Source organism: Apteryx mantelli, chromosome 10 (assembly GCF_036417845.1).
Source record: "Apteryx mantelli isolate bAptMan1 chromosome 10, bAptMan1.hap1, whole genome shotgun sequence".
Lineage (NCBI taxonomy): Eukaryota > Metazoa > Chordata > Aves > Apterygiformes > Apterygidae > Apteryx > Apteryx mantelli.
The window spans coordinates 25,019,343-25,044,042 of record NC_089987.1 but is presented as its reverse complement, the minus strand read 5'-3'; the positions used below and the strand labels follow the sequence as shown (position 1 = coordinate 25,044,042).

The window sequence follows — 24,700 nt, the reverse complement described above, 5'->3', positions numbered from 1 at the left end:
ACTTCCCTTTGTTGAACTTCATGAGGTTCCTCTCTGCCCACCTCTCCAGCCTGTCCAAGTCTCTTTGAATGGCAGCACAGCCCTCTGGTGTATCAGCCACTCCTCCCAGTTTTGTCTCATCAGCAAACTTGCTGAGGGTGCACTCTGTCCCTTCATCCAGGTCATTGATGAGGAAGTTGAACAATACCGGACCCAGTACTGACCCCTGGGGGACACTGCTAGCTACAGGCCTCCAACTAGACTCTGTGCTGCTGATCACAACCCTCTGAGCTCTGCCTTTCAGCCAGTTCTCAGTCCTCCTCACTGTCTGCTTATCTGGCCCGCACTTCCTGAGCTTGTCTATGAGGATGTTATGGGAGACAGTGTCAAAATAGTTATTGTGGGTTTAAATCACCATACTATGTAGTACCCCCTTCTAAGATCTCTGGCTTGCTCTGTGCCTGGTGTCTGTGTGTCTATTGGTAGACAGTCTTGGAGTGCTGCTCGGCCTGGTGGACATATATCCAAGGATACAAATAATTCAGAGAGGAGAAAGTTCAGTATTTGAAAGAAGAACCATGATGTTTGCCTTCCTACAATGCTGCGTTATACGAAATTCAGGAAGAAACCTTCATATGGTTCACAAAAGGTTCAGAACTCAGCGGTGTTTACATGGGTTCATGGAGCTTCAAAATATTAGGTGCTGCATATTGACACTAGATTGAACAATGAAAGTATGTTTGGTATCAACTTTACTAATAGCCAGGTAGAGTTTGCTACCTGCCAGTATCCACTCAGATATGGAAGGTCAGAGAGGACATCTTACTCTCTCCTTGTTTTTCTCTGAGTGGCTCTCCTTTCCCCTGCAGAGCTGGCTGCAGGAAGAATAGGGAAGAAGAAGAGGAGCAAAGTAGCTTGGGGATAGTAGCCAAGGAAAGAGTATGTTGCAGTCCTGGTAGTGTTGTAACAATGAGGGAAAATTATATCTTACTTACAGTGGTGGCACATGTGCTCTTGGTGAACTTTTTGTTGGACTGGAAGAGCAGCAGTTCACACCAGTCCAGTAAGAACATGTTGGTGGTTAAAACTTGCCATGGGACCTCTGTCATGTAGAGGATTGTAGTAAAACCACACTGAGGGAAGGTGGCATGGAAGGAACTGCATGTAGTTCACCAGATCTGGTCATAGGTTTCCCCTTTCATCACCTGACTTCAGCTGTCCATCAACCCACTCCTTCCTGTCCTTCTCATGTCTTTTACATCTTTACAAACTTGATGTCTTTTTGTCTGCCTTCAGGTGCCTTCAGCTTTCTCCTTTCTTTCTCTCTCCTGTTGCATTTGAATGGTAGTAACCTATTTATCTCTCACAGACAGCAGGAGGCTTTACAAAGCATAGTATGCACCTTCTTGTCAAAATGACATCTCTGCCCACTTCTCCAGACCTTGCTCCTTTTGCCCAGATTTAGGGGCATTTAAGTCTGGGATCTTGTGAATATCTAGCCATCAGTTAAGCTAAACAAGAGCAGTCTTTCTGCCCTAGCACACTGCATTCTGTCTTCCTCGATCTGGGCAGTACTGTTGTACTGTTTGTTACTCAGGCCTCTGACTATGTCCCCTTCAAACTGGATGGTTTTGTAGGTTTCCGCTAGACCCTAATATTTAAGGCTTGCTCATTCTTAATTGAAAACTGGCCTTTTCTCTCTACCTACACAGCACACCCTTCAGTCAGACTCTCACTTTAAGTCTTAACTTTTGCAGTATTCTTTCCTTTGGACTTGACAAATACATTCTTGCCCCATACTCACTCATTCAGATTTCTGCTGCCAGCTTGTTGCAGTGGCCATATCCACACAGATTTCATCTTCTCCATCTCTTTATCTGGGTTATTTGTTTGCTATCTAAGCTCCTCTGCAACCTGGGTTTGCCCCAGTCTGTGACTGCTCATTTGGTAGTAAAGACCGTAAAGCTGAAAGGGAGTGCTGTCATCTGTTAGTCTGTCCCTGATATGGATGGTGATTTCCTAGGAAAATCAGTAAGACTGGAGACTTATTCATATACTTCAGGTGGCTGAAATATGGAAAAACAGTGGATAAACATAATGAAAATATGTAACAATTCTATAATATTTTTGCCGTGATTTCAACTGTTGAAGTTATGTCAAATCAAATAAAGAGGACCTCTTTCTAAAGCTACATGCCATTATTTGTGATAACTTTATGAAGAAATTGCTATTATTCATGAATTGAGCCTATATTTTGTTTTGAAACAAACTGCCAAGCTCCAGTCCAGACAGCATCAACAAATAGTTGGTCTGGCTTGCTGAAGTACACTGTTGCAATGCATACAGCCAAAGTTAAAATCATAGGAAGATATAGGCTCAAGTGACCTCAGGAAATCTCTAGTCCAAACCCCTGCTCAGAGCAGGTCTAACTTCAAAGCTAAATGAGGTTGCTTAGGGCCTTGTTCACTCAAGCTTTGAAAGTTTACATGGATGGAGATGCTACCACCTCTCTGGACCTTGTCGCACGGCTGTCGCACGGCTGCCCCACTCTCATGGAGAGCAGAATTTCCCTAGTTGCAGCTTGTGACAGTTGCCACTTGTCCTTTCACTGAGTGTCTCGAGATGCCTGGCGTTGTCCTCTCTCTAGCTGCCCTGATGGTAGCAGACGATGTATTTAGATCCCTCCCCCATTTGTCGTCATCTGTCCATGAAAAAGACGACTCTCTCAGCATCTCCTCATGCATAACCTGCTCCATTCCCCAGCAGTTTCAGTAGTTTTCCACTGGGCTTGCTCTAGTTTGTCTCCTTCCTGTACTCAGAGTCCAAAACTGGACACAGCACTCCCGATGTGGCCTTGTGAGGGCCAGATAGAGGGGATAATCACTTCCCTCGACCTGCTGGATGTGCTCTTGCCAGTGCAGTCTGTATGTGATTAGTCTTCATCGCCACAAAGGTGTCTGATGCCTCATGGTCAGCTTGGGATCCTGGTGGATGATGAGACCTTTTCTGCAGCCCTGCTCCACAGGACTGTTCCCTCCCAGGGGCGGGATGTTGCGTGTGCCTTTGCTGAACTTTATGAGGTTCCTGCCAGGCCATTTCTCCAGCTATCTGAGGTCCTTCTGGATGGTAGCCCTGCCCTCCAGTGTATCAACAGCTCTTTCAAAGTTGGTACAGTAACTCAAATTGAGATACTTCAAAATGAGTAATGAGGGTTGTAAGGCCTAATCCATGAGTGTTTTAAGAAAACATGCAAAGAGAGCCAAGATGTTCCTAGTTTTAAATGCAAAAACCACTGAGAAATGCAGATGAGAAAAAAGGTATGAGAAAGTGATTTACAAAATGCTTTGAAAAATAGGTGATAGAGCATAGATGTGTGCAAATATTAGTTAGGAGCAGAATCTAAGAAGATACTAATGAAGCTGTAATGTCACTTGTTATCTAATCAAATCTAATCTAATCAAATAATCCCCCAAATCCTGGCCAAAACTAACAAGAAGCAAGTGCTAAAAAAATTGTAATGAGAAAGAGAAAGGTTTGCAGCACAAATTACTTCAGAGCAGAACCAAAGGATAGACTTAGTCTGCAGAATGTTTATTTGGGTAGAAATTCTTTTTTCTGTTGTTGCCTATTCACCATCTTAACCAACGGTCATCTGCCCTAGCTTGGAGTTGAAAGCTTCAAGTTAAATGCAGATATTGAGTAAACTTTGCAGATATCATTAAGGCTGGAAGAATGCAATTAATTACATGAAAACCCAGGTGTCGTAGTAGTTGAGAGTAGTGTGAGTACTGCCCCAGTAGTATCTAATGACATCCATTTAAGTAAAGAAAAGAAACACTTTCTCCCAAAACAATTTTCCCTCTCTGGCCAAAGCTGATATTGGAAGCAGGAAGACAGAAGAGTACTGGCAGGTGCATTAGCAAACTAATTGTATGTCTGTGCTGTTAGTTGCTACCTGAGAAATAAAAAGGTACAAAACATAAAAAGCAATTTCAAACCAGCTGATGATTTTGATGCATGAGTTACGTCATGAGTCCTTACACCAGGTACGTCAGTAAATCCGCAGTGTGCTTCCAAAGTGTTCTTGTAATTGTCCTCCTCATGGAGACTGGTTAAAAGACTGTGGAGGACTTGTAAACCCCCAAATCCCTGGTGACACATAATGGAGAAGTCAGATAATAGTCTTGTCAACTTTTAATATTATTTCCTGCATTTATTTAACTTTCTGGGAGAGAATGGGGTAGAACTTAAACACAGACTTGTTAGTCAGTTGAGAAATGGTTACTGTATCCCTTCTGCCTCTCCAAAGGGACACATGTAGGTGTACTGTGAGGATGAAGGTTGGATTTTCTAATAAATTACAATCTTGCACTAGATAAGGCACAGGCAACAAACAGATGTCATGAGGCAATTACTCTTGCTAACCTCCTTCCTCTAAAAGTTGCAGGCAGAATTATGTAGAGGCAGCGATCCATAGCAAAAATCTGAACTTCCTATTTTATTTACTTTTATTTTAATGTAGAAACTGATTTCCTGTAAGAGAGGAAAAAATATTTTCACATACCAAGGAAAATGTTTTTCCACAATCCCTGTCACTTTGCAGGGGAGTTCAATCAGCATAGCACAAATATTTTTACATTTTGCATCTGGCTGTTAAAAGAGTAGAAAGTTTTGTATTGATACGGCAGCAAGTGTGATCTTTTACTGTCTAGCTACCAGTCCTGAATTGGCACCTGCACCTTTGCACTTCTTGTAACTTAGATCTCTGAGTTATTTGCATATACATCTATGTAATTGAAAAAAAATAGCTTTTGTTTGTTACTTTGATAACAAAAAGTGCAGCTGCTTTAGAAAAAATACCCACCCCCCAAAAATCAGGTGTTTAATATTGTATTAGCTTTCTTTTCTATTTTATGCTTTGTTTGCCCCATACCTTTGTCCCTGTCTTTTCCTGCAGTGCATAACTATAGCTTTGATAAGTATTATAAAAATTAGTGTAATACGATGTATGCAAATGAAACCTATTGCAGTGTACCTTAAAGTCAAGAAAACTCTTCCATCGATGATTTCCTTCCTGTACATCTCCTGTTTAAGACAGGCAGTAAGACAGCCTGGCTTCACCTTTTTTGGACTGGAGTATGTTTTCTGGAAAACATTCAAAGTAGATTTTAAAAATTGCTAGGAATGGAGATGCACCACTGCCATCTATTGTTCCAGTGGTTCTTTACCTTTTGTATTAAAAAAAAATAAAAATGCATCTACAGCAGGCCAGGAAGACTAATATCTGTAACCCACTTATTGAAGATTTACCTTTGCGTGTTAGCCACTTTGTTCTTCTCTACTTTGGCATGGTGCCTGGGAGAGTCAGAACACTGCTGGACCACTCGGTCATAGGGACTACAGCCAGTCACGCTGACTGATGGTGTCCCTGCCCTCCCTAGCTATCCCAGTCAGTCTTTTGGCCCATTAGAAGCTTTTTCGGAGACGCCATCATCATCTCGTTCTCTGATCTTCCTGCCATCAGAAAGGGTATTTTTCAGATCAGCAGGGGAGTCCATTTTTGCTCTTCTGCCTGGAAACCGAGTGTTGTTTCCAAACTGTTGAAACGTAACATAACAAGGAAAGCAGGCACAGGGCAAGTGAATACAAGCTTTTAAACCACGTTTGCAGTAGTTATTTGCATGGTTCTATGAGTCTCTGGGCCCGTGTTTTAGCCTCCTTAGGGGAAGAGAGAGGCTTTTTCTTATAGCAGCCACTATGTTTTTTTTTTTCTCCTGTGAGCAACATTAGGCAGTAACAGTACTTTACAATAGTCCTGTTGTGACAGAAATGCATGCATTTTTTAAAAATCATAGATTTTTTTCCATGTAAGGAAGAATTGTTTTTTTTATATAACTCTGCCTAGAGAAAAAAAAAATCAATTTACAGAGGAATGTGCTTTTACATTTCTGTAAAAACGTGAGAACGTGGTGATTTTTAAGTAGAGCCAGAAGAGTGTTGGTGAGATGCAGTCAGATGGCTCTCTGTGAAAAGGGCACTATGCTGTCCTTTGAAGAGCTGAAACACTTGAACAGGATGAAAGTGGGCCTCTCCTAGCCTGACACAAAACACTGAGAGCAGCCTCATAAATGTACTTCTCTTAGCTTCTGCTCTTTCTTTTCTCTTAATGCATCTGCTTAGTGGGGGTGAGTATGGGTGGATTTGTGTTGCTCCATACATGTCTGATAGCTGAAGTGTTTGTCCAGATCTCTTCTACTGCAGGAGCAGATATCTTAGGCTCTCTGCAACATTGTAAGTTGAGTTAAAACCTGGAAAATCCTTCAACCTCCTGCCAGGCATATATCAGTGACCATGCTGCTGAAAAACTTTAGCATGGTCTATTGGAAAACACTTTATTTAAAAAACACCTCCTCCATTAAAAGGACACTGTGCAGGCTTAAAACCAATGCACGCATTTAAAAATCAATTCCCCTTCACTCTGGCTACTTCCTGAGGTTTTGAAGGTTGTTTCCTCTGAAGGAATTAGTGTGTCACAAGGACCTTTATCAAAATCATTCCTGTTGCTTCTGTACCGTGTGCTTCAGCTTATGTTGTGAATATTACCTGTGAAGAGAACTCAAAATCCTAAGGCAGGGTAAGAATGGAGAGAAGTGATCTTGCTTTGCATACCAAAAGTATTCCTTCATTTCCATGCAGCTGCAGTCTGCAACATCCCGTTAAGATTTTATGTTTTGTAGAATCATGCGTCTTGTCAGGTCAGTGAATTTCCGGAATCAGTGTCTCGTGGCAGATGAGTTGGCCAGGCTTTCCACGATCTTTTTTTTTGCAGTTTCTGTGGCTAGAAGCATCTATCCAAACGATAGTGAGGTGGAGATACCACAGCCTTCACTTTAATGGCTTTTTTGCACTGCGATACTCAAATTTATTTTGGTGTGTTGAGCAGAGAAGCACAGGGAGGAACCCATGCCCAAGCACCTAGAAACAAAGAAGTAGTTTCCGGTATAGGCCTTGTCCCTGACACTGCTTTCCTTACGTGTAACACCTGAAGGTTCAAGACAGTACAGCAAAGGTGAAGGGCAGCAGCTGAGTATTTTGGTTAAGATTTTGGGTGAATGACTGGATTTGGAGAAGTGGTGCTCAGTGTACGACACAGTTATTTTAAGGGCGGGGGAAGGAATGAGCCAGATCTGAGGGAAGAGGACTTGAGATAATGCTGTAATATAAAGTATTATATTTTTCATTTCTGCATCTCAGAGCCCTGTAAAATCCTGTTAATGGCAGAATAACATTTCTGGAGAATTAGGGATATAGGGATAAAGGGACACTGTTAGGGTAGAAAAAGAATATTAAACTGCCTCCATTCAGAATATAAGTTATTAACAGAAAAGATTTAAACTATCAACTGTCACTGATGTTTTTGTTTGACCCCTTTACAATTCCCTGAAACTAGACAAGGCAACTTCCCTTTTTACCTTCGGCTGATTTCACTACCTTGCTTGTTTACTGTGGCTCACATGTGTTTCCAGTACCCCAGTGGAGGTATATTTTAAGTGACAAGACATGCTGTTGCATGCTCGTTTGCTTAGGACCAAGGCACAATAAGTAAGAACGTATGTTAATTCTTCAGTGAATAGAGCTCTGATCGGTGAGAAGCAGCTCTTACCCACCAGGATGATGGTTTGCAATTGTCCTTGCTTGCTCATCTGAATCCAGTGTTTCACTTAGGCTTGTATATGGGTGACATTGTGGTGACGATGCAGGGGACCTGCTAACAGTATGCTGCCTTCTCATTCCTCCACCAGTGAACGTGGTAAAAAAGTTGAGTTCTCCTACAAGGCTGTAGTCAGGAAGAAAGAGTAACTGCTTACTGCAGCCCTATGGGCTTTGAGAGGTGATCTCTGCAAACCTGTCCTATTTTAAATACAACAGCTGTCCACTCCTGCCCTTTGCTGGAGATAGTCCTGCAGTGGGAGCCTGGGCTGCTGTGCAAAGCTGTGTTTGAGGTTAAACTGCTAACAGAGCAAGGATTGAGCGAGGTGCTGAACTAGGACTAAGGCAGCAGGGCAGAAGCACTCGTCTTGTTCTGTCATTGCTGTGACACATATGGGAGTTTCTAGCAGCAAGTTGTAGGGGCAGGATAAATGGGGACGACCTCTTAAACTAGTTCACTTGGGTTTGCAAGACCTGATCTGCCAAAGACCTTTGGGGCTATGAATCCAGAAGATTATATGGAAATACAGAACTTGCACAGCAGTTCAGTGCTGTAGAGGCACAGGAAGCCCTGACTGTCATCTGTGAAACATCTTCAAAGTGAGGTTTTGGGTGGGTGCTATAAATGGGTTGCGCCCTGGATAAAACTACAGCTTCCTAGGTCTCCTCTGAGCCCTGGAACTGAACACTCTAGAGTTTGAAGTTTTTGAAGAGCTGGCACCTAGTAATACTTCCAGCTACTGTCCCCTTTTGCATGTTAAAAGGTGGTTTTATTGTATAAAAACTGTGGTCTGGGAAGTAGGGCTGCAAGTGTGTGCCTTGTTGCAAATCTTTCTCTGGCTGCCACTGACCCTGCCTTTGAGAGAGGCCAGTTGGACCTGATATATTTGGAACAATCTGCTGTGAGTGATGCCTCAAATTTCCTGTGGCCAGAATTTGGAACTCCCATAACGGTTGCAGTGTGCTCCTACTCTGGGGTGAGACGACAGAGTAGTTTACCAGCATGCACAGTGTGGGTAGTAAACATGAATCAAGATTTTGATCTCAGATAGTTAAGATCTCTTTTCAGTTACAAAAGCTGTTTTGAGGGAATTATGTCGGTGCTGAGTTGGAGGGCTAGAAGGATGTTCCCTAAACCCAGAGTTTTTCTTGGTACTCTCTGTACTGTGAAATCCCTAAATCTGACAAAATTGGTATTGAAGCTTTCAGGCTGGCAGACACAAGGGAACCGAGTTAGTAGGTTTGGTCAGCAAGGGGTGGCACAAGCCAACAGCAGTGCATCTGAGTTCTGGGCCAGACATTGGTGTTTTGGAGCATGGGCTTCAGTTCTGGTCTCTGGGCAGGCTCTTCTGGTCTTGTCTCCCCATTCTCACCAGCTTGCTTCCTTACCCTCCTACTGCCCCGAGTGAGTGTGAAGATAGAAATCACAGGCATGTTTTGCAATTCATTTGTTGTTTAAGTGGATGCTTTTATGGATTTTTCTGAAACCTGAGCTTTTACTAATACATCGGATTAGCATTGATCGGTGAAATGGGAGTCATGCGGACATGTCAGTGAGAGGAAAAACATTCTTGTACTTAGAGGTACCTGCTGTTATTGCAGCATACACCTACCCAGCTGTGTAGATATATGCCTCACTGTGCGTCTCTAGCTTTATAAACTTCCATCAGCACAATACAGTCCACGCACTGAATGCACCCAGCATTTCAGGCTTTTTGACTGATTAACTGAAGAGTTTGATTTGGTACCTAACCAAAGATATAATTGAGCCATCCTTAGGAACTGTCTGAGAAGGAAAGTATTTGCATATTTCCTATCAGCGATTTTTCTGTCTGTGTCTAAAGAATATATTTTTAAGGGATTCTTTCACGATCTGATCATTTTGAGTATGTGGTGTGTGGTTCCAGCATAAGAAATGCTTTTCATTATAGCTGGGATGACTCAAAGGAGTTCATATATTGTTATATCAGGTGCTGACAGAAATGCCTGGAATTATGGTTTCTTATCTCTTTCCACTTAAAGTTCTCAATTTTTCTAATTTCCCTTAGCTTTACAAATTTCAGGAATTCTTACTGAAATTACTAAGCTACCTTTTTTGCTTAAGAGGCTGATTTTGAAAATTTGTGCAAAACTAGCTTGGCTCTTAGATGAGGATGGTAAAGTAATCTCATGGAATATTCATTTTGTAAAATTCACAGGAGTTCCTGTACTTCCAATGTTGGAACAGGGACTTGGCAAGGATGGATCTGGGGTTGAAAGTATCTTTAGCCATTTCATAGTCTCTGAGAAATCACTGTTTGGAAACACACTGTAGCACTTGATAGTCTTGGTTTGAAAACCCAGGAATATTCTTTCTGCGCTGAATGTGTGCCAAGCACATGCAGCTTCTGAATAGTCGTAAGGGTAAGTCATATGTGCAGTATCAGTACTTAACAAACTGAAGTGGTGAACTAACAGCATCTTCAGACAAAGGAGAGGCAGAGTTTGAATTGTTCCTCTTCTTCTGAAAGCAGGGGGCCTTCTCCTCTCCCTGGCTTTGAGCAAGCAGCATTGCCTTGCACATCCTCTTCCTCATCTGACGCCTTCTGTGTCAGTGTATTAGAACTACTGTGGGAGAGTGGTTTTGGCACTAGGAAAAACCACACTCTTCCACTTGCTGGTACAGATCATTTTGACCTCATCTGCCCTTCAAGCTGAACAGAACTTCATACCCTTTGCCTAGAAGCTAGGAAAGTAATATTCTCCAGTCTTTCTGGGAACAAAAACTAGCAAGCAGATTCTGCTATACTGCATTTTCAAGATCTGTCACAGGTGTTGCAGGGAGAGGTTGGGGCCAAACCTGTCTTTCTCTTGTATTTCCCAGAAGCTGTTTTAAAATTGGTAAGGACTTGCTGGTGGCTCATCATCAAAGTGGAATATGTAGTGACCATGATTCTCTAGAAATTTGCTAAAGGTCCAGTGTTACTGGAGGCTTTATTAACTAACCCAGCTGAGGAAAGAGGGGGTATGTCCACTGTATTTGCAGATGATGTTGAGCTGGAAGGGCTGCAAACTGCATTAAATTCCAGATGGCCCTAACAGATTTGAGCAATTCAGTTCAATAGCAGATGCAATTTTTTAAAAATAAGAATAAGTAAGTACCCCAAAATAGGTGAGGAATGGAAGATTAGGAAGTGTTGGCTTCTCAGAAAAGAGTCTAAGTATGGATCACAAACTATATGTGAGTAATATCACGCTGTTGTGAAAAAAACCCAAATGTACTGGGATGTATGAACAGAAGGATAGCCTGTACGTGACATAATCCTGCTCCATTCAGTGTCGGATGCAGCATGCCAAACTGAAATTCTGACACTTCTGGGCAACGTACTTCAAAAAAATTGCAGGCCAAGTGGAGAGACTTGAGAGAAGATCAGCAAAAATAATCAGGGGTTGAAAAACCACAGTCTAGGGAAGATTGAAAGAGTTTTGTCTGTTTCACCTAAAAAAGATGTGATGGGAGTCTGCAACTGTGCAAAAGTCTGCTTCAAAGACGAAAAGGAATAATCTCTTTTCTAGATTATGGTAAATAAGGGGCTTAAATTGCACCTAGAAAGACTCATGTTAGACATTGTAGAACACTTTGCTAGTGCCTCATGCTCCTAAAATAAATTACCAGGAGGATTGCTGAAGCTATCTTTAATAACAAGTTAGGCAGTCATCCGTCAAGAATCATGCATCTGTGGTGGATTCTTTGGGGACTGTGGGATGGATTAGATGATCCCTGGGCATCCATTACAGCCTTATTTTTACCCTGATTTCCTGAGGAAGCAAAGTTTATGCAACTGTGCTGTCAGTCTTTCAGTCTCCCACAATTAACTGTTTAACTTGTAGGTCAATTTCGGACAAATTTGAGAGGTGTGGAGAATTCAAAGACCTCAGATTTCTGTGAATTTTATGCAAGTCAGTGGCTCAGTAGGAGAGAGAACTAAATTCACATCCTTGCTGTAAGAAAGGTAACTAAATATCAGTCTGAATTTATCCAGAGAGCTGTGCATGTTTATTTCTTAACCACTCGTAGCACGCTTGACCCTATTAAACACAGGAGGGAGCTTGGGCAGTGGTATGTGTGGGAAGGAGGGATGTGCTGCTGCCATGTGAGGGAAATGCCAGTACTGACAGGGGCAGTGAGAAGAGTATGGGACACAAAAGCACTGAAATCATAGAAACCTTAGTTACAAAAGACCTCTGGAGAGCTCTGGTCCCATCCTGCTTGAGATGGGACTGTTGCCAATACTAGATCAGCTTGTCAATGACTTCATCTTCCTAAGTCTTGAAACAAGGATAGAGATCCCCCGTCTCCCTGCTGACTTCTTCCAGGGCTGCACCACCCCTGCAGTGAACTTTTTTTCCTGTTGTCCAACCTGAACCTTCCAAGGTGCAGCTTCTGCCTGTTGCCCCTTGCTGTATCATCTGTCACCACTGTCTGGCTCTGTAATCCTTGTAACTATTTTCAGGTCATTGTAATCTGCTATTATATTGCCCTTAGGCTCCTCTTTGCCAGACTAAAGTCCAGCTCCCTCCGCCCTTCCTTGCAGGCCATGTGCCCCAGACCCCTGGTAATCTTGGTAGTCCTCAGCTGGATCTTCTCCATGTCCTTCTTGAACTGGGGAATGACCATCACCACTAAGTCTTTTTCAGCAGGTTCCTGTGCAGCCATTCACTTCTCAGCATTTACTGGTTCCTGGGGTTATTCTGCCCCAAGTGCAGAACTTCCCACTTACTGAACATTGTGAAGTTTCTTTTGAGCCAATCCTCAAGTTTAGTAGTGTCCTTCTTGCCTTTTTTTAAGGTGGGTGTGACATTAGCTCAGTCATCAGTGAGCTCTCCCAACTGTTCCTCTCTTTGAGGGAGGAAAAGCTTCATTAGATCCTCCATATACGGAATGATTTGTTCTGTGATTCTGGGTGCAAGGAGACAGTTTGACTCCCCTAGGAAAGTTACAAACAATGAAATGGACCTAATTCACGACACACGTAGCTGTCTGTGGACTTACCTGTGATCCCAAACACAGTACGTCGTATGCTTACCATTTCTAGCTCTGCTGATATGCTACAGCTTCAGTATTCAGGGTAGAAGGGTGCTGCTTTCCTTGACAATGGCCCTCACACTGAAAAAGTTTGTTCTGGGGTTGCTTCCCACCCTTTGTGGATTGTGTAGCAGCATAAAGGGACTGAAGTGGCGAAGGAGATGTTGTCTAGTTTCTGGTCTGCAATGTGTCAGACTCCATCCTGGCTCATCTGACTAAATAACCTTGTAGAAGTGTTATATCTGATTTCTACATTTGTCTGTGTTTCTGGTACCTACCAGACAGTTCTTTCTTTTAGGCAGAACCTTTTTTTCTATCTCAGAAAAGTTCTTTAAGCCGCTCAAGTGCTGCCCTGCAGTAACTAGAGCCCTGAGAAGATAATAGCTTACTGCTGATACTAGCTGATCCTTTAGATCAAGTTATAGAGGTTTGAGGTATGTGTTTTAAAGAGCTTGTTGTTCTTGTTGTTAACCAGGCTAGGCAATATTTAGTATGACTCCACACAGGAAACTGAAAACGTTTGATCTGCTTTTTGGAAAAAGTGGTGTAGGAAATAACAGAATAAAAGTCACACTGGTATAAGATTTTACTTGCAGAGTTGGGTATGTATAAGTTTAGGGGTGTTTGAGTTAAGGTTGTCCTTGCTACATTAATTTTGCCTTCTTGTGTATATGCAGGTTGGTGCAGTTTCAATTACAAACTTAGTTGTTCAGCAGAATCTCAGTCTCTTTCACTGAATAGTTCGGACGATGGAAGAGATTGGAAAGATAATAAGGAGAAACACATTGAAGTGAGACCCAGAACAGTTATATTCTACTCTTGACTCTGAGAAAGACTTCCCAAATAGTGCCAAGAAAGACAACTGTAAACCAGTCATCCAGGAGTGAACTGTGATGGTCCAAGCAACCTTATTTTTAGTATGTCCTAATGTTTTGTGAACTTCAAAGTTTTCAAAATGGTAATAGTTTATATCCAACTTACCTACTCTAAGCAGTGCTTTCTGGAAGAGGAAGAAGAGCAGGGCATCATTAAGTCAGCACATACTTATCTAACTTAGGAAGCACTTAGGTACTTTAACCTAGATTTTGTAAGAAATGCTAAGACAGGAGGAATGGGCATTTCACCTTCTCTGACCCATGCTAGAGTTGGACTATATTTAAAATTGAAAGACTGACTATAATGAAAAAAAGTAAGGCAGGCTGAGCAATGGGGCAGGTGCTGCTCCTCTTCTGAAACCTGAGTACTACTGATGTTTTTAGCACAGCTTCAGTCCTGTTTGCTGCATCTGGTGTTTGGGGTTGAGGAGCTTAACAGAGCCTCTATGCTGTCCTGAGAATCAGAGCAGAGCTAGTGCCGACCGGGTAGCAGGGCATGGTTAGGCTATCAACTAAGGCTGTCTTAGGATTTGCTCAACTTTGCTAGTTCTTTTAACTTTGCTAGTTCTTTTCCTGTACACACCCGGGTCTTGTGTATCAGCAACTTGAAACCTGCAGAAAGGTGTGTGTCCCCAGAAGTTTATAAGTTTATCTGTTCATCTCCCAGCTGCACTAATCAGTGTGATAAAAAAATAGTCTTCCTCCCTACAACCATTGTCTTGCCTGTATCCATAGCCCATTACAGCTACAGCAACACTACCATGCACACATAGAACACAGAGGTGCAGAAAGATGTGAGCTGCAGGGTTGAATGTGTGCTGTGCTGGTGGAGTGGACAGATGGGCCACAGGCAGATGTTCCCAGAAAATTGCTCCCAGTAACAACGCGTTAACAGTGATTACCCTTTCCCAGTAGGAAAACAGGAATCAAAGATAATGAACAGTGCTCTCACTAGGGTCTGGAAGGCAGTGCAATTCTTTAGCTAGAATCACTTTAGAAAAGTGTGAAAAATTCCGATGCTGTGCAAACCCCTTCAGTGACCTACACAGCAATATGGTGCAGCATCACAGTGCAGAAACAAAGGCTTCTGCTACTGGTGTCAGTGAATCAGGTGGCAAAAGTTGCAATGTGGTTTTGCTCAGATCCTGGTATGTGTGAATGTTTCTGTTAGGGATTGCCATATTTTATTTGAACTGTTATTCTGAACTAGTAGCTAGGAACATTTATTAACTTCAGTTCTTGTTCACATCCAATAAAGACCAAAGATGATAATTCAGATTGTTTGAGAGAACAGCATTCCGATCAATTTCGAGAGTTTCTTTTGAGAGTGAAAGCAGTAGAGATGTCAAGATACTCAGATGTCATTAACAGTTTGGGAAAGATATTTCCCCATTTAGCTACTGAAAATACCATTGTGAACTGGTACTGTAGCAGTACCTTGGGAAATTGCTGACTGTTTCCCTTGCTTGGCTTTTTACTGGCAGTCCCCAGCAGTCTGTACTTGGTGATCTAGCCTTTTCACGTACATTTTTCTGAGTCCAGGTTTGTTAGCCATGACCTCTTGCAATACAAAATTTCTCAGCCAAGGTAGTGGTTAAAGATAAGGTTCCCTATGCCTAGCTGTAACTTGCTGACACATTTTTAAGAGATGGATGTAAAGTGGTGCTAGCAGAAATGTGGTATTCACTCATTTTAGCATGCTGGTTATTTCCCTAGGCAAAGTAACAGCATTATAGTTAGGAGAGCCATCTCTGGCTGTAGAGAAAAGCTTTGTGTTTATTGGTTTTGTAGCTGCTGTAATTTTACTACATGATTCTGGCTGAATACTCTGTGCTTGTACAGGGAAAATCAGCTGGCTATTTCCATTCAAAAAGCTGGGTTATAAAAGTTCACAGCACCAGATGGCTGCGCATACTTATGATGCTGTGGATTATTAAAGGGCTGTTTTATTTGCCCCTTTCATCCTTCCTTTATTCCTTCTCCCCACATCAACAAATTAAGGCTGAATGCTTGGGAATCTGTCCTGCACAGACTTTAGCACATTACATCTTTTCATTGGAAGCTTTTTGTTCCAAATCTTTTGAACTGTTTGGTTTTGATCACCTCTTTCCAACTGCTCTTGGGCTAAATAACGTCCTGGACTATGCAAGCCTTTCATTATTAGAGCCTAAATTCAGGCCTAGTCTGGTTCACCATGTGACATCTCATAGTTGCTGTCCTCAACCTGCTCTTCCGGAGTCAACACTTTCCATTTTCTGAAGTCATGCAGGAACCTCCAAGATTGGACAAAGCAGCTATGTAAACTTGAACACTCCAAAAACTGTCAGCCCCTGGCCAGCAACCTCAGATGACTTTTGAATGATATCCTTGCCTAATACCATGCTGATACATATTTTGCTAAGAAATTCCTTCAACAGTGATACAGTTTTTACTGTTCATGCACCCCAATTGTTATATGAAAGATGTAGTGCAGAATACTGGGGCACCTTCGATTTGTTTATTTTTGAAAGTCACTGGCATGTCACCTGTCAACCACTAAAGACATCTGAATTTTAATATGTATCTACTCAGAAAAATACTAGATGGATAGATGTGCTCTGCCTCCAGCACCATGCATATCCATTAAATTGAGTCACTTCTGTGAAAAAAGTCTTTGTTGCGTTCATATTAATGAGACATGGATGAGATCTGTGTTCGGACTAACTTGCTTGTTAATGGTTTTATCTACGTCCAAATGTTTTCAACGGGATTGCTAAACAGCAGCAGTCAGTGAACACAGAATGGAAGTGTATATAGGGACAGTTAAACAATGTTTAGCAGTAGTATGGCCAGGTATGATCCATAGGCTGGAAGGCAGGTGTTGAGCCTTACATCCCATAGGTTCTGCAGAGCAAGAAAGGCTCACCATGATGAATGTAATCAGCATCCAGAATAAACTCCTATATAGTAAAAATTTGGACTGCCTGAGCTGGGGGGCTTTGCAACTTTAAGAGTTCTGTCTGGATGGTCTCTCCTCTTAGGGATACTAGCATGTATCTGGAGGAGGATGTACAAATCTAGGGACATCCTAAAACTGTTTTAAGAAAAGGAAAAGATACTGAGCTCAATAACTTAGAAGCCTGAGTATAATAGAAATATTTTAAAGAACTGGTGCCCAATAGTGAAATGGACCAGAAACATATTCGCCATCTGTTTTAAGCTAAAAATAAATAAAAAGCTAGTATAAAGCATTTGTCTTGTTAGCAGTGCAGGTTTCAGTGAACACTTGACAGGGGCATGTGCTTCCTCCACAGGCAGAGTAAAATCCAGCATCTCTGCTCTGGTATCTAAAGCCAGCCCAGGGGATTAGTTCTAATTACATGAAAGCTGTTCTCCCTAAGTAGTCATGACTTCCACCCCCAAGCTAGGTTCCTGCATTTGTTAGATGAGAAGACTCATGTTGGTAATACAGGTTGGAATTTCATTTCAGACGTGCATGTTAGGAGCCCTATGCAACGTACTCCAGGTTCATGCTAGCTTCAGCTTTAAGTGAGAGAGGTGGGTTGGTTGTTCAAATGAGAGAACAATGTGTGTTTGTTCCCTCTGTGTGCCAGTGTGGACTGTGCTTCAATAGCTTTTTTTTTTTTTAATTTAGTAGCTGATATAAATAACAAGCAGGGGTGTTGATGGGATTTAATCACAAAGGGCCTAGCACTATATGCATTCACCTAGGCTAAGTGACACTCATGTGAGGATCTCTTGCTTTTCCTCTTCCTCCTCCTCCAGAGTAGGAGCCTGAGTTGAATAAAATATAGCACACTTGAGAGCGCTCTAAGACATTGTGAATGAAGCTGCCTTCCCCTGGCAGCTTCACACATGTTTACAGCCCATCTTCCTTCCCCTCTTCCTGAGAGGCCTTTTAATCTCTTGGATTCAGTTGTTGGATAGAATAACCTTCACAAAAGATAGAAGTGAGGGATGGATGACTGCACAACTCATCTCAGAGACTGTGTTAGTTATTAGTGGCTAGTTTTCTGCTTCAGATATCCTCACACTCACTAGAGAAAGTCAGCGCTCTCTTCCCTCCTCCTAGGGATCTGCACATACCTGAAGGGTTGTGCTAGTTAGTACGTAGGGTGTGGTTTTTTTTCCGTTTAAGGGTGCTTTACAGGTAACAGCAGCTCTAGACTTTGCTGCATCTGGTTTCCTCGGATCTTGGAAGCACTGCAGTCCTGATCCTGCATAGGAAATAGAAGGGAGAGCCCCTTAGAGCTGTTGTGGTGTAAGCATGAGCTGAGAAGTCTTCTCCAGCACTTCTTGATGATTAGATCGTGGAAAGCAAAATGATGGCAAGGCATCATCCCTTTTCTCTCTGCTGAGCCTGCACACAAGAGTAAAGATGTACTGTTGTTTCCTTTGCTTGTTGCAGGGATCCTAGTTATTCCTATGTTAGTGTGAGCTATTCAGACTTACTAGTTAGTGCAACTCTTTTCCTCTCTTATTTTTTTGGAATCCTGCTGGATGATATTTCTCAACATTCTATTAAATTCTGCAAATGCAGACATTTTTTTCCAACTGACATTCAGTCCTCCAGCACAAGAGCCAATAGTTTCCAGTGTTAAAACTAGTCTGTATCCCGTGTTTATTTCATGAGAAATGAGATTTGGATGCTGCATCAGGCATCCTAAACAAAGTACCTTATTGCAGGTACTTGAAAAGTTGGTCACCTTTGCAAGGTCACCACTGACATTCAGCGAGTACTGCTGAAGTTCTGCTTGGAAGATGATTGTTCTGCCTTTTTAAAGATACTTAGAAAGATAACAGAACTACTATAGTACCTTTTACTTCCAAAAGAATACAGTGTAACAAAGGGAAGTATACAGCAATTATGATACTTGAACTGCTTTACACTTGAAATCAATTCATAGAGGAACAGGGGTGCAAGGTGAACAAATGGTGACTTCTCCTCATTTTTGTGACATTTCTGCGCCACAAAAGAGAGGAATTTGTTATTACAGCATTGAGGTTAAAGGTAGGGCTACCTGCTATGGTTTGAATGGGTTCACTGCCACTGGATGGGAGCATATTCCTCCCAAGCCGTGCTCTGGTTCTCATGTCACTGCACCATGAGTTGATTCAGCTTTCTAATATGGCAGAACACTATTCTAGCAAGAAATGAGAGAAAGGGACAAGTGGAGAGGGATGATAAGGGCTGCTCCTTTCTGCACTAGCATACTGCTGCAGTTCGACTGTAATGTCTCTCTGCATTCTGTGATGAGTGCTAGAGCTGGTGGAAGGGAAGGAGCAGAGGGGCAGAATCACCCTAGCACCCTTCCTTGCTGATGGAGAGTTGTTGTCTCGGTTTGGTCATGTCACCTTGTATACTGCACGTGTCCTTCTTAGGGTTCCCAAAACATGTCAATGCTGGCCTTCCTCAGCCTTTACACAAAATTCTGCTGCTGCCTTTCAGTATTAATCATCAGGATTCATGGGGTTTTGCTAAGTTAAGACTGATGTTTTGTCAACTGATGCAAGGTTTCTGGAAAATGGATTGAAAAATTACTAAATTCATTCCACTTGGTACTTCAGTTGAATGTAGTCTTCCCTGTATTTAAGGAAAGGTCTTCAGTGAAATAAAACCAAAGATATGTACGGTACAGCAAATGAAACCTCCAGTTGCATAAACAGATCGATAACCTGATTTGCGTTTGCTGACCAGAAGAAAAATCTAATTGCAGGTACTCCATATTCTGCATTTGTGGTGGAACTAGAGTAATTGGAGTAATAGGAAATCCAATCTGCTTTAGTATGGAGTTTATTTTTGTTTCTTTTTGATTTAACTGGACTGGTGTAATGCATAGGCCTCTCAAAGCTGAGTCTGGTTATTTATTCCCAGTTTCTAGCTCTTCAGTCAGACTGACATATGCTTTACTGATTTCTTCAAATTCTAAATTGTCAGGTTTGCCAGCTCTTAATATGACATGAAAGGACTGAAGTAATGTTGTTCCTGGTGTTTAGAGACTCATATGACCTACCAGAACTTTTTGTACTGTGTTGGGCAGCCGTGAAATTTGAATGCATCTGAACAAAATAACTCTCTCAGTTGCTTTAAGTCCCAGGTCTGTGTGATTATTAATATCTGCAAGGGGAAATAATGCTTTCTTGAAGATGTATTTCTGTGAGAAGTATTGTTGTGTGTCAGTCCTCAGTATTTGTTCATTTGAATGCATCTTTTTGGATTTAAGTAAAAAAAGAGAGGATGGAGATCCTGGTTTGACTCATTATATATCTATGATAGACAGTATTCAGAAAGATAAAAGGTTTTAGATAGATGTGAACAAATTCCCCAGGAGAAGCAATCAGGTTGGAATCATTTGGATTTGTTTTCCCATTTGAGAGGGACAAAACCTGTTTCAAGACATCTAAGTCATCTCAGTTGCTGGTAACTATTGAGGTAACGAAGATGGTAATAAAGAGCTGTTAACAACAACAAAAAAATCACTGCAAGGAAAATAGAATTGTCACCAACATTTAATTTGTCTTTAAGTGAGTAACTTGGATACATGTTGTTAGCACAGACTTGTCATTAGCATACCATGTGATTTGGAGAATGGAAAAACAGTTCTTTGAGAAGGAAACAGAAGTGAATGAGCTTTCTGTCTGCTAGGATGAAGAGAATTAAGGAAATGATTGGACGTTAATGTATTTTAGACAGATAATGATGAATTTGTGATTTTAACTGTATGGATAGCTGATATGAGTTTAAAAAAGAGATACAGAAAAAAAAGTGGTTTTGAAGGTGAGCCTGAGGAAAATGTTTTAAATATTTAAAAAAAGCTGTTTTGGAACTATTTTTATGTAAAAGAGCAAATTGCTATTTATAACCCACTTCCGTTTCACTTTTTCATAGGGTCATAGGAAGATTTAGGTTGGAATGGACCTCTGGAGATCTCTAATTCAACCCCTTGTTCAAAGATAGATCGCTCACATTTGAGTTAGCTTTTCTTTAGAATGATTTTGGTGAAATACCTTAAATCTCATCCATGGGGTTCAAGAGAGAAGTTTTTTGTGCTTTCTGTGATCTCTGTGCTATAGACAGACAAGGCTTCCCAGTTTTGCTGTTGTCACAGGGACTCCCTTCTTATAGCTTGTTGGTTTATGTGGGCAGTGTCATCCCACATTGTGCACCCCTTCCCAATCTATGAATTGCGTATCAGATACTGATCCGGATTCATCAGGGACTTAACTTTTAGAACTGCCTCAAAATTAAATTGCTACCTACCTAATGAGATCAGAAGGAAGGAAACTTTGCAAGCTACAAGTCAGGAAAAAAATCAGGGTCAATGGCAGCACGGCCTAAATTCTGAACCCTTCAGTGAACCACCCTTGTATAACTCTGATACTACATCCATGAACACTAAGCAGATACCCAGACATAGGCTTCCAGTGTCATTTGATGTGCTGTAGGATATCTATGACATCCTTGTGGAGTGAAAAATACATGATGGAGGACCTTCAGGAGACCTGTGCCCTTCTGGACCAGCAGCTGGAAGCCAGATGGGATAACACAGGCTATCGGCGCCATCTCTAACAGACCTATTTGCAAGGCAAGCTTGGTGTTAGAGCTGGTTTTGTTGTGACTGTGTTCTGCCTTAATCAGGCAAGGCTTTAAACTAATGTAAACAAATTGACACAAATTTATGTATGGAGTTACTCACTAGTGAAATGAGACAAAAGGCCCTGTAGACAAGTTGTCAAGTTTTTGTAACTTAGTAGTGCATGTTATGTAAAATGTTTCATTAACTTTATCATGCTGGAAAGTACAGATTAGCAAATAGCTTTTTAGCCCTTTTTTAATGTTGAATTACTCAGAGATAGCGGTGAGAGAGTGTTTAACCAGACAGACCATTTTTAACTGATTTAAATAAAAATGAATAGGAGTTCCTTATTTACAAGTGAGTAATAACTCCTACCTGCTTCGTACTGAAGTTTTGGCTGCTCTTGACTTATTTTGAGTCAGATCATTTTGAAAATCAGTACTGAGAAGAATAAATTTTGTACCTTTTGCATCAAGAGCCAGTGGCAAGAAATGAACAGGCAAAGACCAAATCAAGGACTAGAACTCAGTTTCGTTGCCTCTCCACTCATTAGACCCATAACTTCCTTGATCCAAAGACAAAAATAAAACCACAGAGGACATAGCAAAATGAAAGTAAAGGCAAAACCTCTTATTTCTGGGTGTCGTTTAGTTTCTTCATTCTATGGAAGAGAGAACCCAAAGGTCATCTGCAACTGGAGATCTGGAGTTTGAAAGGACTAGTACTTAAATGAAAGATTCCCTCTGGGTTGATTCCCTTTGCTGTATATTTAACAAAGGAAGCACCTTATCCAAAAGTCTAGCAAGTCTGTAGACTTGAAGTCTGATTTATAGCTCTCTGTGTCAAAGATTTGGCTTTTTGGTTCCATTGTTATAAATAGCATAAAGACTGCACTCTTCAAAAGGTACATAGCTCTCATGTAAAACAGACCACTATGTTCAGTTGCAATTGTAATCTTTATTATTGTGCTTTTTACTACATTTTAAAAGTTTTTTTTTTTATTTTATTTGTCCTCTTTATAAACGAACACTTTAGTGAGTCAGCTACTCTGATCAAAGATCGTCTATATTCTATTATATAACAAGTGCCTGTTTTTTGTTTTTTTTTTCCATTCATTGTCAGGATGCATTTCATCAGCTAAGTAAGTTATTTAATGGCAGGTCATGGCAAACTAATTATATTTGAGAACAGTAGACAGAACAGCTTGAACTTGATGACATTTTTTGTTAACTGATTTTGGTCTTGAAACTTGGAGGGGAGTGTGTTTTGGACACTTTTCCAAAACACTAAACTGTTATGGAAACTTTTCTTTATAAACTGATACCTAATCCATGGGACAATGACATGCCTCTTTCCAGAATGTTATGGCTGTAATGATTAGAGGTATTGCAATTTTGATCCTGAATGCATTCAAGAGCATTTATAGCTTTTTATTCCTGTACCAGTATTTTCTTTTAGTTCAGGTAGTTCTTATCATTCTTTCTCTTGCTCCTCTCTCTTCTCTTATATGTTTATTGACAGGGATCCTGTATCTTCTGTGACTACTCTAGCTAAGCTAAATCAGCCAGACTGTTTTAGTCTTCTCTTGTAAACTAGACTTGCTATACCCTGATCATTCTAGTAGCCAGTTCCTTAACTAGAATCTGAGTTTCTCCTTCTTGGCCACAAAGGACAGAGAAGGACACTGAATGTAGGTAGTCTAAGGCAGGGAACAGTGCTGTACCTCTGAGACCATCCTTCCTTTCATTATATAATTCTCCAATGGATTAGCTTAAGCTTTCCTTTTTACCAGTGGCTTCAAGTCTTTTGAAAGAGAGAATTGCTTTTGGTAGTGGTAAATTTCAGACCTCAAAAAAATCAGGATATAACTTTTTTTTTGGCCCTTTCACACAAGAAAAGGGCATCATATCTGACTCTACAGTTTGTGGATTCTATGTTTTAAAATATCTGGGGTTTTCTCCTTCCTCACCAAGAGAAGAGAGGAATGAAAGACATGTATATTGGTTGAATTGCAACCTTTTTTTTTTTTAACAAGCATGTTGTTTTCAGCCAGTTACATGTGTGCATTTGTGTATGACCTCAATTATTGTATCCAAATCTTCACTTCATTGCATGAATCTACTCAGGCATTTTTTTAATGCCACTTGGAATATAGTCTCCATGCTCTTGAAAACTTAAGCACGGGTGGTTTCAGGAAGTGTAGGACAGCTACACAACAGCATGGGATTGCAGAGACCTGTTGTTGCCTGAGTGCATTCAACATTTTGTTTTTATGCTAGCCACGCTGTCTCCTCCATTTCACTGTTGTGCTGGATTTTGCTCATAGTTTTCTTCCTAGTTTTGTCCACAGTTGTACCTCATTCTCAAAGAAATGTGCCTATTTCTCATGTTAGTGCTAATATAGTATTTTATCAGAAGTGAAATGATTTCAGCATGCATAGCTGTAAATGTTTGTACTGTTGTAAGTTTTTATGACTGTCCTTCTGTGTATTATGGGGATATACGAGTAATGAATTATTTTCTGGCTTGTATGTTTTTGTTTCTTTAAAACCAATATTTTGTAAGCAAATTTCCTACCTATTTTGTTGGTATGTATTCACAAAAATTCCTTATTTCAACATTACCTGTTGAATTTAGAACTTTTTATGGAATGGTTTTCAGTCAGCCTGGGCTGACTGTTTTAGGGTTAACTAGTAGCAATGTCTTTTATATTTACATGTGGTAGTAAGACTGAGTGTCAGTGCAGAAAGATCTCCCTAGGCTTGGTTTCAGGTTTGATGCAGATTTCAGTGCTTGCTCACTAGATCTGTGCCTTAAGAGGAAGGCACAGAAGAGGACCGGGGATTGGGCAGTGTGTCAGGGTCAATCCTCTGAGCAAGAGGATTGCAAACAGTAACAGCTTCCTCAGATAAGAAGCATTTGGACTGAGGAGGGTCTTCAGTGGGATACACTTACCATTAGTTTTGTAACAGTTATATAGTTTTGGAAGATGTGAAAATATGTGCTTTGATTAAGGAGGGAAGCGAATGTTACCAAGTCAGGATGGTTCCTTCAGGATTTGTGAGTAACCAGCTTAAATACGACATCCCATTCTTTCTGTGAATGAAGGTGCTAATGAATATCACTGCCATATTGGTTTGTCTCTCCATTCAGATATCTCTTAAGAAGATATCTGAGTAGAAAGATGAAAAACAAGAATGTACAATTATAGCAAATTTTAAGCACGCTTTCCTTGCCCCTTTTCCCTTGCTTTTATATTCAAGAATTGGCTTTTACGTTGAGGAGTTGCCTTTAGGACTTGTGACAAGTGTTTGCTTAGTTCAGGCAACCAAATACATTTTGTACCAGAGCTAAGTGAACATCAGAGAAAAGGAGGAATTATCTGAAAAAGTCTGGGGACCACAAGCAATTCAGTGTGAGTTAGTAGCCACTTGTGCATATTAAATAGTGAATTCATTTGTTGTGAGCTATTCATGAACAACCCCTCAGCTAAA

General features: G+C 41.0%; 1 protein-coding gene across 3 annotated transcripts in view; it reads left to right on the top strand.

Moving 5' to 3' along the window:
* PSKH1 (protein serine kinase H1) overlaps positions 1 to 24,700 on the top strand; it is a 49,178-nt gene that overhangs the window by 15,749 nt on the left and 8,729 nt on the right. The window lies entirely within an intron of this gene.